We start from the raw sequence: 19,830 nt of genomic DNA, 5'->3' as shown, positions 1-19,830 counted from the left end.
TCTGTCACTCTCTGTCACTCTCAGACACGCTCAGACTCTCTCTATCACTCTCTGACACTCTCTATCACTCTCTGACACTCTCTATCACTCTCTGACACTCTCTATCGCTCTCTGACACTCTCACATACTCTGACACTCTCTGAGCCTCTCAGACACTCTCTATCACTCAATGACACTCTCTGACACTTTCTATCACTCACTATCACTCTCTGACACTCACTGACACTCTCAGACACTCTCTGTCACTCTCTGTCACTCTCAGACACGCTCAGACTCTCTCTATCACTCTCTGACACTCTCTATCACTCTCTGACACTCTCTATCACTCTCTGACACTCTCTATCGCTCTCTGACACTCTCACATACTCTGACACTCTCTGAGCCTCTCAGACACTCTCTATCACTCTCTATCACTCTCTGACACTATCTGACACTCACAGAAACTCTGTCTCACTCTCTGAGACTCTCAGACACTTTCTATCTCTCTCTGACACTCTCTATCACTCTCTATCACTCTCTGACATTCTCAGACACTCTCTATCACTCTCTGACACTCTCTATCACTCTCTGACACTCTCTGACACTCTCTGACACTCTCTGACACTCTCTGACACTCTCTGACACTCTCTATCACTCTCTGACACTCTCACATACTCTGACACTCTCTGACACTCTCAGACACTCTCTATCACTCTCTATCACTCTCTGACACTATCTGACACTCACAAAAATTCTCTCTCACTCTCTGAGACTCTCAGACACTCTCTATCACTCTCTGACACTCTCTATCACTCTCTGACATTCTCAGACACACTCTATCACTCTCTGACACTCTCTGTCACTCTCTGACACTCTCTGACACTCTCTATCACTCTCTGACACTCACTGACACTCTCAGACACTCTCTATCACTCTCTATCACAGTCTAACGCTCTTTGACGCTCTCAGACACTCTCTGACGCACTCAGACACTCTCTGTCACTCTCTGTCACTCTCAGACACGCTCAGACTCTCTCTATCACTCTCTGACACTATCTGACACTCACAGAAACTCTCTGACACTCTCTGTCACTCTCAGACACTCTCTATCACTCTCTATCACAGTCTAACGCTCTTTGACGCTCTCAGACACTCTCTGACACTCTCTGACACTCTCTAACATTCTTCATCACTCTCAGACACGCTCAGACTCTCTCTATCACTCTCTGACACTCTCTATCACTCTCAGACACTCTCTATCACACTCTGACACTCTCTATCGCTCTCTGACACTCTCACATACTCTGACACTCTCTGACACTCTCAGACACTCTCTATCGCTCTCTATCACTCTCTGACACTATCTGACACTCACAGAAACTCTCTCTCACTCTCTGAGACTCTCAGACACTTTCTATCACTCTCTGACATTCTCAGACACTCTCTACCACTCTCTGACATTCTCTATCACTCTCTGACACTCTCTGACACTCTCTATCACTCTATGACACTCTCTGACGCTCTCTATCACTCTCTGACACTCTCTGGCGCTCTCAGACACTCTCTATCACGCTCTGACACACTCTGACACTCTCCATCACTCTATGACACTCTCTATAACTCTCTATCACTCTCTGACACCCTCTGACACCCTCTGACACCCTCTGACACCCTCTGACACACTCTGACACACTCTGACACACTCTGACACACTCTGAAACTCTCTGACACTATCTGACACTATCTGACACACTCTGACACTCTCAGAAGCTCTCTATCACTCTCTATCACTCTCTGACACTCTCCATCACTCTCTGGCACTCACTCTCTATCACTCACTATCACTCTCTGACACTCTCAGACACTCTCAGACACTCTCTATCACTCTCTATCACACTCTAACGCTCTTTGACGCTCTCAGACACTCTCTGACGCACTCAGACACTCTCTGACACTCTTTGACGCTCTCAGATGCTCTCTGACAATCTCTGACGCTTTGAGACACTCTCAGACACTCTCTATCACTCTCAGACACTCTGTCACTCTCTGACACTCACTGTTGCTCTCAGACACACTCAATCACTCTCTATCACTCTCTGACACTCTCTGACACTCTCTAACATTCTTCATCACTCTCTGACACACTCTGACACTCTCTGACACTCTCAGACACTCTCTATCACTCTCTATAACTCTCTGACACTCTCTATCACTCTCTGACACTCTCTGACACTCTCTGACACTCTCTGACACTCTCTGACACACTCTGACACTCTCTGACAATCTCAGACACTCTCTATCACTCTTTATCACTCCCTGACACTCTCTGACACTCTCTCTCACTCTCTGACATTCTCTATCACTCTCTATTACTCTCTGACACTCTCTGATATTCTCTATCACTCTATATCACACTCTGACACTCTCTGAAACTCTCTATCACACTCTATAACTCTCTGAAGCTCTCTATCACTCACTATCACTCTCTGACACTCTCTATCACTCTCTGACACTCTCTATCACTCTCTATCAATCTCTGACACTCTCTGAAACTCTAATATCACTCTCTATCACTTTCTGACACACTCTGACACTCTCTATCACTCAATGACACTCTGTGACACTCTCTATCACTCTCCATCACTCTCCATTACTCTCCATCACTCTCTGACACTCTCTGACACACTCAGATACTCTGTGACGCACTCTGACACTCTCTATCACTCTATGACACTCTCTGACGCTCTATATCACTCTCTATCCTCTCTGACACTCTCTATCCTCTCTGACACTCTCTATCACTCTCTGACACTCTCTATCACTCTCTGACACTCTCTATCACTCTCTATCACTCTCTGAAACTCTCTGACACTCTCCATCACTCAATGACACTCTCTGACATCTCTATCACTCTCTGACACTCTCTGACACTCTCTGACACTCTCTATCACTCTCTATCACTCTTGATCACTCTTTATCACTCTCTGACACTCTCTAACACTCTCTGACTCTCTTATTCACTCTGTGACACTCTCTATCACTCTCTGACACTCTCTATCACTCTCTGACACACTCTATCACTCTCAGAAACTCTCTATCACTCTCTATCACTCTCTATCACTCTCTATCACTCTCTATCACTCTCTGAAAATCTCTATCACTCTCTATCACTGTCTAACACTCTCTATCACTCTTGGTCACTCTTTATCACTCTCTGACACTCTCTGACACTCTCTGAATCTCTCTGACACTCTCCATCACTCAATGACACTCTCTGACACTCTCTATCACTCTCTATCACTCTCTGACACTCTCTGACGCTCTCTGACGCTCTCTGACGCTCTCTGACACTCTCTGACGCTCTCTGAGACTCACAGACACGCTCAGAGACTCTCTATCACTCTGTAGCACTCTCTAACACTCTCCGACACTCTTAATCACTCTGTGACACTCTCTATCACTCTCTATCACTCTCTGACACTCTCTATCACTCTCTGACACACTCTATCACTCTCTGACACTCTCGATCACTCTCTGACACTCTCTGAAACACACTGACATTCTCTGACAATCTCTGACACACTCTGACAATCTCTGACACTTTCTATCACTCTCTGACACTCTCTATCACTCTCTGACACTCTCTGACATACTCTGACACTCTCTGACACTCTCTATCACTCTCTATCACTCTCTATCACTCTCTGACACACTCTGACACTTTCTGACACTTTCTGACACTCTCAGACACTCTCTATCACTCTCTATCACTCTCTGTTACTCTCTGACACACTCTGACACTCTCTGACACACTCTGACAATCTCTGTCACTCTCTATCACTCTCCATCACTCTCTGTTACTCTCTGACATTCTCTGACACACTCTGACAATCTCTGACACGCTCTATCACTCACCATCACTCTCTGACACTCTCTATCACTCTCTGACACTCTCTGAAACACTCTGACCCTCTCAGACAATCTCTATCACTTTCTATCACTCTCTGAAACTCTCAGACACTCTCTGACACTTTCTATCACACTCTGACACTCTCAGAGACTCTCAGACAGTCTCAGACACTTTCTATCACTTTTTGACACTGTCTGACAATCTCTGACACTCTCAGACACTTTCTTTCACTCTCTATCCCTCTCTGATACTCCCTATCACTCCCTAACACTCTCAGATTCTCTATGATACTCTCTTTCACTCTCCATCTCTGTCTGACACTGTCAGACACTCTCTGACACTCTCAGACACTCTCTGACTCTTTCAGACACTCCAGGAACACTCTCTATCACTGTATATCACTCTCTGACACTCTCCATCACTCTCTGACACTGTCAGACACTCGCTGACACTCTCAGACACTCTCTGGCATTCTCAGACTCTCTCAGAGACTCTCAGACACTCTCTATCACTCTATATCACTCTCAGACACTCTGACACTATCTATCACTCTATGAAAGTCTCTGGCACTCTCTAACACTCTCTATCACTCTCTGGTACTCTCTGACACTCTCTGACATTCTCTGACACTCTCTGACACACTCTGACAATCTCTGACACGCTCTATCACTCACCATCAGTCTCTGACACTCTCTATCACTCTCTGTCACTCTCTGACACACTCTGACAGTCTCAGAACCTCTCAGACACTCTCTATCACTCTCAGACACTCTCTATCACTCTCTGACACTCTCTCACACTCTCAGACACTCTCAGACACTCTCAGACACTCTCTGACACTCTCAGACACTCTCTACCACTCTCTGACACTCTCTATCACTCTCGGACACTCTCTGACACACTCTGACACTCTCTATCACTCTCGGACACTCTCTGACACACTCTGACACACTCAGACACTCTCTAATACTCTCTATCACTCTCTAACACTCTCTGACACTCTCTGAAACTCTCTATTACTCTCTATCACTCTCTGACAGTCTCTGACACTGTCAGACACTCTCTATCACTCTCTGACACTCTCAGACACTCTCTCTCACTCACTGACACTCTCTATCACACTCTGACAGTTTCTGACACTCTCTCACACTCTCTATCACTCTCTATCACTCTCTGTTACTCTCTGACACACTCTGACATTCTCTGACACTCTCTGACTCACTCTGACACTCTCTATCAATCTCTGACACTCTCAGACACTCTCAATCACTCACTGACACTCTCTATCACGCTCTGACACTCTCTGACACTCTCATACACTCTCTATCACTTTCTGACACACTCTGACATTTTCTGACACTCTCAGACCCTCTCTTTCACTCTCTATCCCACTCTGTTACTCTCTGACACACTCTGACACTCTCTGACACTCTCTGACACTCTCTGACACTCTCTGACACTCTCTATCACTCTGTATCACTCCCTGACACTCTCTGACACTCTCTATCACTCTCTGACATTCTCTATCACTCTCTATCACTCTCTGACACTCTCTGACATTCTCTATCACTCTCTATCACTCTCTATCACTCTCTATCACTCTCTGACACTCTCTGACACTCTCTGACACTCTCTGACACTCTCTATCACTCTATATCAGTCTCTGACACTCTCTATCACACTCAATCACTCTCTATCACTCTCTGACACGCTCTGACACTCTCTAACATTCTTCATCACTCTCTGACACACTCTGACACTCTCTGACACTCTCAGACACTCTCTATCAGTCTCTATAACTCTCTGACACTCTCTATCACTCAGTGACACTCTCTGAAAATCTCTATCACTCTCCATCATTCTCTGGCACTCTCTGACACTCTCTGACACTCTCTGACACACTCTGACACTCTCAGACACTCTCTATCACTCTTTATCACTCCCTGACACTCTCTGACACTCTCTATCACTCTCTGACATTCTCTATCACTCTCTATCACTCTCTGACACTCTCTGACATTCTCTATCACTCTCTATCACTCTCTATCACTCTCTGACACTCTCTGACACTCTCTGACACTCTCTATCACTCTATATCAGTCTCTGACACTCTCTATCACACTCTATCACTCTCTGACACTCTCTGAAGCTCTCTATCACTCACTATCACTCTCTGACACTCTCTATCACTCTCTGACACTCTCTATCACTCTCTATCACTCTCTGACACTCTCTGAAACTCTATATCACTCTCTATCACTTTCTGACACACTCTGACACTCTCTATCACTAAATGACACTCTGTGACACTCTCTATCACTCTCCATCACTCTCTGACACTCTCTGACACACTCAGATACTCTGTGACGCACTCTGACACTCTCTATCACTCTCTGACACTCTCTGACGCTCTCTATCACTCTCTATCACTCTCTGACACTCTCTGACACTCTCTGACACTCTCTATCACTCTCTATCACTCTCTGTCACTCTCTGATACTCTCTATCACTCTCTATCACTCTCTGACACTTTCTGACACTCTCTATCACTCTCTGACACTCTCTGACACTCTCTTCCACTCTCTGAAACTCTCTGACACTCTCTGACACTCAATGACACTCTCTGACACTCCCTATCGCTCTCTATCACTCTTTGACACTCTCTGACACTCTCAGACTCTCTCTATCTCTGTCTATCACTCTCTGACACTCTCTATCACTCCCTATCACTCTCTGACAGTCTCTGACACTCTCTGACACTCTCAGACACTCTCTATCACTCTTTCTCACTCTCTGACACTCACTGACATTCTCAGACACTCACTGACACTCTCAGACACTCTCATACACTCTCATACACTCTCTATCACTGTCTATCACTCTCTGACACTCTCTATCACTCTCTGACACTCTCTATCACTCTCTATCTGTTCCTTCTGCAGAATGTGGGAGGTAAGGGTCGCCAAGAGTGTCCCTGCTGACTGCATCTGTGGGAAGTGCACCCAACTCCAGCTCCTCGAGAACCGCGTTAGGGAACTGGAGCTGGAGCTGGATGAACTTCGGATCATTCGGGAGGCGGAGGAGGTTATTGAGAGGAGTTATGGGGAGGTAGTCACACCTCAGGTAAAAGAAGTAGGTAGATGGGTTACCGTCAGGGGAAGGAGAGGGAACCAGCAGGCAGTGCAGGGATCCCCTGTGGCCGTTTCCCTCAACAACAGGTATACCGTTTTGGATACTGTTGCGGGGAACGACTTACCAGGGGTAAGCAATGGGGTACAGATATCTGGCACAGAGTCTGTCCCTGTTGCTCAGAAGGGAAGGGGGAAGAGGAGCAGAACATTAGTCATTGGGGACTCCATAGTTAGGGGAACAGATAGGAGGTTCTGTGGGAACGAGAGAGACTCACGGTTGGTATGTTGCCTCCCAGGTGCCAGGGTTCGTGATGTCTCAAAGAACAAAGAACAAAGAACAAAGATAATTACAGCACAGGAACAGGCCCTTCGGCCCTCCAAGCCTGCGCCGATCCAGATCCTCTCTCTAAACATGTCGCCTATTTTCTAAGGTTCTGTATCTCTTTTCTTCCTGCCCATTCATGTATCTGTCTAGATACATCTTAAAAGACTCCATCGTGCCCGCATCTACCACCTCCGCTGGCAATGCGTTCCAGGTGCCCACCACCCTCTGCGTAAAGAACTTTCCACGCATATCCCCCCTAAACTTTTCCCCTTTCACTTTGAACTCGTGTCCTCTAGTAATTGAAACCCCCACTCTGGGAAAAAGCCTCTTGCTATCCACCCTGTCTATACCTCTCATGATTTTGTACACCTCAATCAGGTCCCCCCTCAACCTCCGTCTTTCTAATGAAAATAATCCTAATCTGCTCAACCTCTCTTCATAGCTAGCGCCCTCCATACCAGGCAACATCCTGGTGAACCTCCTCTGCACCCTCTCCAAAGCATCCACATCCTTTTGATAATGTGGCGACCAGAACTGTACGCAGTATTCCAAATGTGGCCGAACCAAAGTCCTATACAACTGTAACATGACCTGCCAACTCTTGTACTCAATGCCCCGTCCGATGAAGGAAAGCATGCCGTATGCCTTCTTGACCACTCTATTTACCTGCGTTGCCACCTTCAGGGAACAGTGGACCTGAACACCCAAATCTCTCTGGACATCAATTTTCCCCAGGACTTTTCCATTTACTGTATAGTTCACTCTTGAATTGGATCTTCCAAAATGCATCACCTCGCATTTGCCCTGATTGAACTCCATCTGCCATTTCTCTGCCCAACTCTCCAATCTATCTATATTCTGCTGTATTCTCTGACAGTCCCCTTCACTATCTGCTACTCCACCAATCTTAGTGTCGTCTGCAAATTTGCTAATCAGTCCACCTATACTTTCCTCCAAATCATTAATGTATATCACAAACAACAGTGGTCCCAGCACGGATCCCTGTGGAACACCACTGGTCACACGTCTCCATTTTGAGAAACTCCCCTCTACTGCTACTCTCTGTCTCCTGTTGCCCAGCCAGTTCTTTATCCATCCAGCTAGTACACCTTGGACCCCAAGCGCCTTCACTTTCTCCATCAGCCTGCCATGGGGAACCTTATCAAACGCCTTACTGAAGTCCATGTATATGACATCGACAGCCCTTCCCTCATCAATCAACTTTGTCACTTCCTCAAAGAATTCTATTAAGTTGGTAAGACACGACCTTCCCTGCACAAAACCATGTTGCCTATCACTGATGAGCCCATTTTCTTCCAAATGGGAATAGATCCTATCCCTCAGTATCTTCTCCAGCAGCTTCCCTACCACTGACGTCAGGCTCACCGGTCTATAATTACCTGGATTATCCCTGCTACCCTTCTTAAACAAGGGGACAACATTAGCAATTCTCCAGTCCTCCGGGACCTCACCCGTGTTTAAGGATGCTGCAAAGATATCTGTTAAGGCCCCAGCTATTTCCTCTCTCGCTTCCCTCAGTAACCTGGGATAGATCCCATCCGGACCTGGGGACTTGTCCACCTTAATGCCCTTTAGAATACCCAACACTTCCTCCCTCCTTATGCCGACTTGACCTAGAGTAATCAAACATCTGTTCCTAACCTCAACATCCGTCATGTCCCTCTCCTCGGTGAATACCGATGCAAAGTACTCGTTTAGAATCTCACCCATTTTCTCTGAGTCCAAGCATAACATTCCTCCTTTGTCCTTTAGTGGGCCAATCCTTTCTCTAGTTACACTCTTTCTCCTTATATATGAATAAAAGGCTTTGGGATTTTCCTTAACCCTGTTTGCTAAAGATATTTCATGACCCCTTTTAGCCCTCTTAATTCCTCGTTTCAGATTGGTCCTACATTCCCGATATTCTTTCAAAGCTTCGTCTTTCATCAGCCGCCTAGACCTTATGTATGCTTCCTTTTTCCTCTTAGCTAGTCTCACAATTTCTCCTGTCATCCATGGTTCCCTAATCTTGCCATTTCTATCCCTCATTTTCACAGGAACATGTCTCTCCTGCACGCTAATCAACCTCTCTTTAAAAGCCTCCCACATATCACATGTGGATTTACCTTCAAACAGCTGCTCCCAATCTACATTTCCCAGCTCCTGCCGAATTTTGGTGTAGTTGGCCTTCCCCCAATTTAGCACTCTCCCTTTTGGACCACTCTCGTCTTTGTCCATGAGTATTTTAAAGCTTACGGAATTGTGATCACTATTCCCAAAGTAGTCCCCTACTGAAACTTCAACAACCTGGCCGGGCTCAATCCCCAACACCAGGTCCAGTATGGCCCCTTCCCGAGTTGGACTATTTACATACTGCTCTTGAAAACCCTCCTGGATGCTCCTTACAAATTCTGCTCCATCTGGACCTCTAACACTCAGCGAATCCCAGTCAATGTTGGGAAAATTAAAATCTCCTATCACCACTACCCTGTTGCTCCTACATCTTTCCATAATCTGTTTACATATTTGTACCTCTATCTCACGCTCGCTGTTGGGAGGCCTGTAGTACAGCCCCAACATTGTTACCGCACCCTTCCTATTTCTGAGTTCTGTCCATATTGCCTCACTGCTCGAGTCCTCCATAGTGCCCTCCTTCAGCACAGCTGTGATATCCTCTTTGACCAGTAATGCAACTCCTCCACCCCTTTTACCTCCCTCTCTATCCCGCCTGAAGCATCGATATCCTGGGATATTTAGTTGCCAATCATGCCCTTCCCTCAACCAAGTCTCAGTAATAGCCCCTGGATCGTGTTTTTGGGATCCTTAATGGGGAGGGGGAGCAGCCCCAAGTCGTGGTCCACATAGGCACCAACGACATAGGTAGGAAGAGAGATGGGGATTTAAGACAGAAATTTAGGGAGCTAGGGTGGAAGCTTAGAGCGAGAACAAACAGAGTTGTTATCTCTGGGTTGTTGCCCGTGCCACGTGATAGCGAAGCGAGGAATAGGGAGAGAGAGGAGTTGAACACGTGGCTGCAGGGATGGTGCAGGAGGGAGGGTTTTGGTTTCCTGGATAATTGGGGCTCTTTCTGGGGTAGGTGGGACCTCTACAAACAGGATGGTCTTCACCTGAACCAGAGGGGTACCAATATCCTGGGGGGGAGGTTTGCTAGTGCTCTTCGGGGGGGTTTAAACTAATTCAGCAGGGGAATGGGAACCTAAATTGTAGTGCCAATGTACAGGATGTTGAGAGTAGTGAGGTCAGGGATATGGTTACAAGGACGCAAGAGGGCACTGGCAAGCAAGAACCTGGTTTAAAGTGTGTCTATTTCAACGCCAGGAGCATCCGGAATAAGGTGGGTGAGCTTGCAGCATGGGTTGGTACCTGGGATCTCGATGTAGTGGCCATTTCAGAGACATGGGTAGAGCAGGGGCAGGAATGGATGTTGCAGATTCCGGGATTTAGATGTTTCAGTAAGAACAGAGAAGATGGTAAAAGAGGGGGGTGGGGGTGTGGCATTGTTAATCAAGGAGAGTATTACAGCGACAGAAAGGACGTTTGAGGACTCGGCTACTGAGGTAGTATGGGCTGAGGTTAGAAACAGGAGAGGTGAGGTTACCCTGTTGGGAGTCTTTTATAGACCTCCGAATAGTTCCAGAGATGTAGAGGAAAGGATAGCGAAGATGATTCTCGACAGGGGTGAGAGTAACAGGGTAGTTGTTATGGGGGACTTTAACTTTCCAAATATCGACTGGAAATACTATAGTTCGAGTACTTTAGATGGGTCAGTTTTTGTCCAGTGTGTGCAGGAGGGTTTTCTGACACAGTTTGTAGACAGGCCAACCAGGGGCGATGCCACATTGGATTTGGTACTGGGAAATGAACCCGGCCAGGTGTTAGATTTAGATGTAGGTGAGCACTTTGGTGATAGTGATCACAATTCGGTTAGGTTTACCTTAGCGATGGGCAGGGACAGGTATATACCGCAGGGCAAGAATTATAACTGGGGGAAAGGAAATTATGATGCGATTAGGCAAGATTTAGGATGCGTAGGATGGGGAAGGAAACTGCAAGGGATGGGAACAATCGAAATGTGGAGCTTATTCAAGGAGCAGCTACTGCGTGTCCTTGATAAGTATGTACCTGTGAGGCAGGGAGGAAGTTGTCGTGCGAGGGAGCCGTGGTTTACTAAAGAAGTTGAAGTGCTTGTCAAGAGGAAGAAGAAGGCTTATGTTAATATCTATAGTTGTACTTAACTAAGGGGTAATTGAATAAAAGAAATGGCAGCCAGTGTAGTGTATTGCTCCTCCTGCAGAATGTTCGAGGTGAGGGAAACCTCCGGTGGCCCTGCCGACTTCACCTGCTGGAAGTGCATCCGTCTCCAGCTCCTATCAGACCGTGTTAGGGAATTGGAGCTGGAGCTGGATGAACTGAGGATCATTCGGGAAGCTGAGGGGTTGATAGATAGAAGCTACACGGAGGTCGTTACTCCACAAATCAAAGGCAGCTGGGTAACAGTAAGAGGTGGGAAGAGGTCAGTGCAGGGATCTCCTGTGGTCGTTCCCCTCAACAACAAGTATACAGTTTTAGATACTGTTGGGGGGGACGGCCTATCGGGGGCAGGCTGCAGTGACCGGGCCTCTGGCACGGGGTCCTGCACTGTGGCTCAGAAGGGAAGGAGGGAGAATGGGAGAGCACTAGTCATCGGGGACTCGATGGTGAGGAGTACGGACAGGCGGTTCTGTGGGCGCAGGCGAGACGCACGGATGGTTTGTTGCCTCCCTGGTGCCAGGGTCCGTGATGTTTGTGATCGCGTCTTCAGGATCCTTAAAGGGGAGGGGGAGCAGCCAGAGGTCGTGGTGCACATTGGCACCAACGACGTAGGAAGGAAGGGTGGCACAGATGTTAGAAGTGAGTTCAGGGAGTTAGGCTGGAAGCTGAAAGCTCGGACGGACAGAGTTGTTATCTCTGGTTTGTTGCCGGCGCCACGTGATAGTGAGGCTAGGAATAGGGAGAGAGCACAGCTGAACACGTGGCTGCAGGAATGGTGTAGGAGGGAGGGCTTCCAGTTCTTGGATAATTGGACTGCATTCTGGGGAAGATGGGACCTGTTCAAACAGGACGGGCTGCATCTGAACCAGAGGGGCACCAATATCCTGGGAGGGAGGTTTGCTAGTACTGTTCGGGAGGGTTTAAACTAGTTTGGGAGGGGGATGGGAACCGGACTTGTAATCCAGGGACCAGTGGGTCCACTCAGAAAGACAAAGAGTGTAGTGAGGTATTGGGGAAGGTAGCACTGTCACAGAGGACAGATGGGCACGGAGAAGGGTTAAAGTGCGTATACTTCAACGCAAGAAGCATCAGGAATAAGGTGAGTGAATTGAAGGCGTGGATGGGCACTTGGGACTACGATGTTGTGGCCATCACTGAAACGTGGATAGGTGAGGGGGAGGAATGGTTCTTGGAGGTACCTGGTTATAGATGTTTTCATAAGATTAGGAATGGTGGTAAAAGAGGTGGGGGGTGGCATTGTTAGTTAGAAATAGTGTAACAACTGCTGAAAGAATTTTCGAGGAGGATCTGCCGACTGAGGCACTGTGGGTTGAGGTCAGGAACAGGAAAGGAGCAGTCACCTTGATGGGAGTTTTCTATAGGCCCCCCAATAGCAGCAGGGAGGTGGAAGAGCAGATTGGGAAACAGATTTTGGAAAGGAGCAGAAGTCACAGGGTAGTAATTATGGGGGATTTCAACTTCCCAAATATTGATTGGCAACTCTTTAGATCGAATAGTTTGGATGGGGTAGTGTTTGTGCAGTATGTCCAGGAAGCTTTTCTGACTCAGTATGTAGACTGCCCGACCAGAGGGGAGGCAATATTGGATTTGGTACTAGGTAATGAACCAGGGCAAGTGATAGAGCTGTTGGTGGGCGAGCACTTTGGACATAGTGATCACAATTCTGTAGCATTCACTGTGGTAATGGAGAGGGATAGGTATGTGCAACAGGGCAAGGTTTACAATTGGGGGAAGGGTAGATATGATGCTGTCAGGCAGGAACTGAGGAGCATAAGTTGGGAGCATATGCTGGCAGGGAAGGGCACGGTCGAAATGTGGAACTTTTTCAAGGAGCAGATAGTAGGGGCCATTGATAAGCATGTCCCTGTCAGACAGGGAAGGGATGGTCATGTGAGGGAACCGTGGTTGACAAGAGAGGTTGAGAGTCTTGTTAGGAAGAAGAAGGATGCGTATATAAAGTTGAGGAAAAAGGGCACAGGCATAGCTCTGGAGGGATACAAGATGGCCAGGAAGGATCTGAAGAAAGGGATTAGGAGAGCTAAGAGAGGGCATGAAAAATGCTTGGCGGGTAGGATAAAAGAAAACCCCAAGGCCTTTTACGCGTATGTCAGAAATATGAGGATGACTAGGGGGACCATAGGTCCGGTCAAGGACAATAGCGGGAGACTGTGTGTTGAGCCGGAAGAGATAAGTGAGGTTTTGAATGAGTACTTCTCTTCGGTATTTACGAATGAGAAGGGGTGTATTACTGAAGAGGACGGTGTGAAACAGACTGGTAAGCTCGAGGAAGTGCTCGTTAGGAGGGAAGATGTGTTGGGGTTTTTGAATAACTTGAAGATAGACAAGTCTCCCGGGCCTGACGGGGTATATCCAAGGATGTTATGGGAAGCAAGGGATGAAATTGCAGAGCCGCTGGCAATGATCTTTTCATCTTCTCTGCTGACGGGGGTGGTACCAGGTGATTGGAGGGTGGCAAATGTTGTGCCCCTGTTCAAGAAAGGGAATAGGAACAACCCTGGGAATTACAGGCCAGTTAGTCTTACTTCGGTGGTAGGCAAGTTGATGGAAAAGGTGCTGAGGGATAGGATTTATGAGCATCTGGAAAGACACTGCTTGATTCGGGACAGTCAGCACGGTTTTGTGAGGGGTAGGTCTTGCCTCACAAGCCTGATTGAATTCTTTGAGCAGGTGACCAAGCAAGTGGATGAGGGTAAACCAGTGGATGTGGTGTACATGGATTTTAGTAAGGCATTTGATAAGGTCCCCCATGGTAGACTTATGGAGAAAGTCAGGAGGCATGGGATAGTGGGGAATGTGGCCAGTTGGATTAAGAATTGGCTAACTGATAGAAGGCAGAGAGTGGTCTTAGATGGTAAATACTCAGCCTGGAGCCCAGTTACCAGTGGCGTGCCGCAGGGATCAGTTCTGGGTCCTCTCCTGTTTGTGATTTTTATTAACGACTTGGATGAGGAAGTCGAAGGGTGGGTCAGTAAATTTGCAGATGATACAAAGGTTGGTGGAGTTGTGGATACCGAGGAGGGCTATTGTCGTCTGCAAAGGGACTTGGATAGGTTGCAGTGCTGGGCTGAAAAGTGGCAGATGGAGTTTAACCCTGAAAAGTGTGAGGTCGTCCATTTTGGACGGACAAACATGAATGCAAAATACTGGGTTAACGGTAGGGTTCTTGGGCATGTGGAGGAGCAGAGAGACCTTGGGGTCTATGTGCATAGATCATTGAAAGTTGCAACTCAAGTGGATAGGGCTGTGAAGAAGGCATATGGGGTGTTAGCGTTCATTAGCAGAGGGATTGAATTTAAGAGCCGTGAGGTGATGATGCAGCTGTACAGGACCTTGGTAAGGCCTCATTTGGAGTACTGTGTGCAGTTCTGGTCGCCTCATTTTAGGAAGGATGTGGAAGCCTTGGAGAGGGTGCAGAGGAGATTTACCAGGATGTTGCCTGGAATGGAGAATAAGTCTTACGAGGAAAGGCTGAACATTCTAGGCCTCTTCCCATTAGAAAGGAGAAGGATGAGGGGTGACATGATAGAGGTTTATAAGATGATCAGGGGAATAGATAGGGTAGACAGTCAGAAACTCTTTCCCCGGGTGGAGCAAAGCGTTACAAGGGGTCATAAATTTAAGGTGAAGGGTGGGAGATATAAGGGGGATGTCAGGGGAAGGTTCTTTACCCAGAGAGTGGTCGAGGCATGGAATGCCTTGCCCGGGGAAGTTGTTGAGTCAGAAACTTTAGGGACTTTCAAAAGGCTTTTGGATAGGTATATGGATAAAGGAGAATGATGGGGTATAGATTAAATTGTCCTTGACAGAGGACAAAGGATCGGCACAACATTGTGGGCCGAAGGGCCTGTTCTGTGCTGTATGTTCTATGTTCTATGTTCTATATGTTCTATGTTAGGATGAGACGTGAAGGCTCAGTTAGGGCGCTTGAGAGCTACAAGCTAGCCAGGAAGGATCTAAAGGGAGAGCTAAGAAGAGCAAGGAGAGGACACGAGAAGTCATTGGTGGATCGGATCAGGGAAAACCCTAAGGCTTTCTATAGGTATATCAGGAATAAAAGAATGACTAGAGTTAGATTAGGGCCAATCAAGGATAGTAGTGGGAAGTTGTGTGTGGAATCAGAGGAGATAGGGGAAGTGTTAAATGAATATTTTGCGTCAGTATTTACAGTAGAGAAAGAAAATGTTGTTGAGAATACTGAGATTCAGGCAACGAGGCTAGATGGGATTGAGGTTCACAAGGAGGAGGTGTTAGCAATTTTGGAAAGTGTGAAAATAGATAAGTCCCCTGGGCCAGATGGGATTTATCCTAGGATTCTCTGGGAAGCTGGGGAGGAATTGCAGAGCCTTTGTCCTTGATCTTTATGTCGTCATTGTCGACAGGAATAGTGCCGGAAGACTGGAGGATTGCAAATGTTGTCCCCTTGTTCAAGAAGGGGAGTAGAGACAGCCCTGGTAATTATAGACCTGTGAGCCTTACTTCGGTTGTGGGTAAAATGTTGGAAAAGGTTATAAGAGACAGGATTTATAATCATCTTGAAAAGAATAGGTACATTAGAGATAGTCAGCACGGTTTTGTGACGGGTAGGTCGTGCCTCACAAACCTTATTGAGTTTTTCGAGAAGGTGACCAAACAGGTGGATGAGGGTAAAGCAGTGGATGTGGTGTATATGGATTTCAGTAAGGCGTTTGATAAGGTTCCCCACGGTAGGCTATTGCAGAAAATACGCAAGTATAGGGTTGAAGGTGATTTAGAGCTTTGGATCAGAAATTGGCTAGCTGAAAGAAGACAGAGGGTGCTGGTTGATGGCAAATGTTCATCCTGGAGTTTAGTTACTAGTGGTGTACCGAAAGGATCTGTTTTGGGGCCACTGCTGTTTGTCATTTTTATAAATGACCTGGAAGAGGGTGTAGAGGGTGGGTTAGTAAATTTGCAGATGACACTAAGGTCGGTGGAGTTGTGGATAGTGCCGAAGGATGTTGTCGGGTACAGAGAGACATAGATAGGCTGCAGAGCTGGGCTGAGAGATCGCAAATGGAGTTTAATGCGGAAAAGTGTGAGGTGATTCACTTTGGAAGGAGTAACAGGAATGCAGAGTACTGGGCTAATGGGAGGATTCTTGGTACTGTAGATGAACAGAGAGATCTTGGTGTCCAGGTGCATAAATCCCTGAAGGTTGCTAACCAGGTTAATAGGGCTGTTAAGAAGGCATATGGTGTGTTAGCTTTTATTAGTAGGGGGGTCGAGTTTCGGAGCCACGAGGTCATGCTGCAGCTGTACAAAACTCTGGTGAGACCGCACCTGGAGTATTGCGTGCAGTTCTGGTCACCGCATTATAGGAAGGATGTGGAAGCTATGGAAAGGGTGCAGAGGAGATTTACTAGGATGTTGCCTGGTATGGAGGGAAGGTCTTACGAGGAAAGGCTGAGGGACTTGAGGTTGTTTTCGTTGGAGAGAAGGAGGAGGAGAGGTGACTTAATAGAGACATATAAGATAATCAGAGGGTTAGATAGGGTGGATAGTGAGCGTCTTTTTCCTCGGATGGTGATGGCAAACACGAGGGGACATAGCTACAAGTTGAGGGGTGATAGATATCGGACAGATGTGAGAGGTAGTTTCGTTACTCAGAGTAGTAAGGGAGTGGAACGCCCTGCCTGCAGCAGTAGTAGATTCGCCAACTTTAAGGGCATTTAAGTGGACATTGGATAGACACATGGATGAAAATGGAATAGTGTAGGTCAGATGGTTTCACAGGTCGGCGCAACATCGAGGGCCGAAGGGCCTGTACTGCGCTGTAATGTTCTAAATTCTAAATTCTATCACTCTCTGACACTTTCTGATACTCTCTATCACTCTCTATCAGTCTCTGACACTTTCTGACACTCTCTATCACTCTCTGACACTCTCTAACACTCCCAGACTCTCTCTATCTCTCTGTATCACTCTCTGACAATCTCTATCACTCTCTATCACTGTCTGACACTCTCTATCACTCTCTGACACTCTCCATCACTCAGTGACACTCTCTGACATCTCTATCACTCTCCATCACTCTCTGACACTCTCTGACACTCTCTGACACTCTCTGAATCTCTCTGACACTCTCCATCATTCAATGACACTCTCTGACACTCTCTATCACTCTCTATCACTCTCTGACACTCTCTATCACTCTCTGACACACTCTATCACTCTCTGAATCTCTCTGACACTCTCCATCATTCAATGACACTCTCTGACACTCTCTATCACTCTCTTTCACTCTCTGACACTCTCTGACACTCTCTGACACTCTCTGACGCTCTCTGACGCTCCCTGACGCTCTCTGACACTCTCTGAGACTCTCTGAGACTCACAGACACTCTCAGATACTCTCCATCACTCTCTAACACTCTCTGACACTCTTAATCACTCTGTGACATTCTCTATCACTCTCTATCACTCTCTGACACTCTCTATCACTCTCTGACACACTCTATCACTCTCTAACACTCTCGATCACTCTCTGACACTCTCTGAAACACACTGACATTCTCTGACAATCTCTGACACACTCTGACAATCTCTGACACTTTCTATCACTCTCTGACACTCTTTATCACTCTCTAACACTCTCTGACATACTCTGACACTCTCAGACACGCTCTATCACTCTCTATCACTCTCTATCACTCTCTGACACTCTCTGACACTTTCTGACACTCTCAGACACTCTCTATCACTCTCTATCACTCTCTGTTACTCTCTGACATTCTCTGACACTCTCTGACACACACTGACAATCTCTGACACGCTCTATCACTGTCTATCACTCTCTATCACTCTCTGTTACTCTCTGACACTCTCTGACATTCTCTGACACTCTCTGACACACTCTGACGCCCTCTGACCCTCTCTGACACACTCTGACACACTCTGACACACTCAGACACTCTCTATCACTGTCTATCACTGTCTATCACTGTCTATCACTCTCTATCACTCTCTGACACACACTGACACTCTCTGACACTCTCAGACACTCTCTGACACTCTCTGACACTCTCTATCACTCTCTGACACAAATATCACTCTCTATCACTCTCTGACACACTCTCACAATCTCTGACACTCTCAGACACTCTCAGACACTCTCTAAACACTCTCTGACACTCACTGACACTCTCAGACACGCGCTGTCATTCTCTGACACTCTCAGACACTCTCTATCACTCTCTATCAACCGCTGACACTCTCAGACACTCTCTATCACTCTCAGACACTCTCGATCACTATCTGACATTCTCTATCACTCTCTGACACTCTCTGACACTCTCTATCACACTCTATCACTCTCTATCACTCTCTGACACTCTCGGACATTCTCTATCACTCTCTGACACTCTCTGACAGTCTCTGACACTCTCAGACACTCTCTATCACTCTCAGACACTCTCTATCACTCTCAGACACTCTGTCTCATTCTCTGACATTCTCTGAAACTCTCAGACACTCTCTATCACTCTCTGACACACTGTGACTCTTTCTGACACTCTCAGACACTCTCTCTCACTCTCTATCAAACTCTGACACACTCTGACAGTCTCTGACACTCTCTGACACTCTCTATCACACTCTATCACTCTCTGTTACTCTCTGACACACTCTGACATTCTCTGACACTCTCTGACACACTCTGGCAATATCTGACACTTTGTTAGAATTAGAATTAGAATATTACAGCGCAGTACAGGCCCTTCGGCCCTCGATGTTGCGCCGAGCTGTGAAACCATCTGACCTACACTATTCCATTTTCATCCATGTGTCTATCCAATGTCCACTTAAATGCCCTTAAAGTTGGAGAATCTACTACTGCTGCAGGCAGGGGATTCCACGCCATTACTACTCTCTGAGTAAAGAAACTACCTCTCACATCTGTCCTATATCCATCACCCCTCAACTTGAAGCTTTGTCCCCTCGTGTTTGCCATCACCATCCGAGGAAAAAGACGCTCACTATCCACCCTATCTAACCCTCTGATTATCTTATATGTCTCTATTAAGTCACCTCTCCTCCTCCTTCTCTCCAACGAAAACAACATCAAGTCCCTCAGCCTTTCCTCGTAAGAACTTCCCTCCATACCAGGCAACATCCTAGTAAATCTCCTCTGCACCCTTTCCATAGCTTCCACATCC

This window comes from Heterodontus francisci, chromosome 18 (assembly GCF_036365525.1).
Source record: "Heterodontus francisci isolate sHetFra1 chromosome 18, sHetFra1.hap1, whole genome shotgun sequence".
Lineage (NCBI taxonomy): Eukaryota > Metazoa > Chordata > Chondrichthyes > Heterodontiformes > Heterodontidae > Heterodontus > Heterodontus francisci.
Note: the sequence above shows the minus strand (reverse complement) of the source record.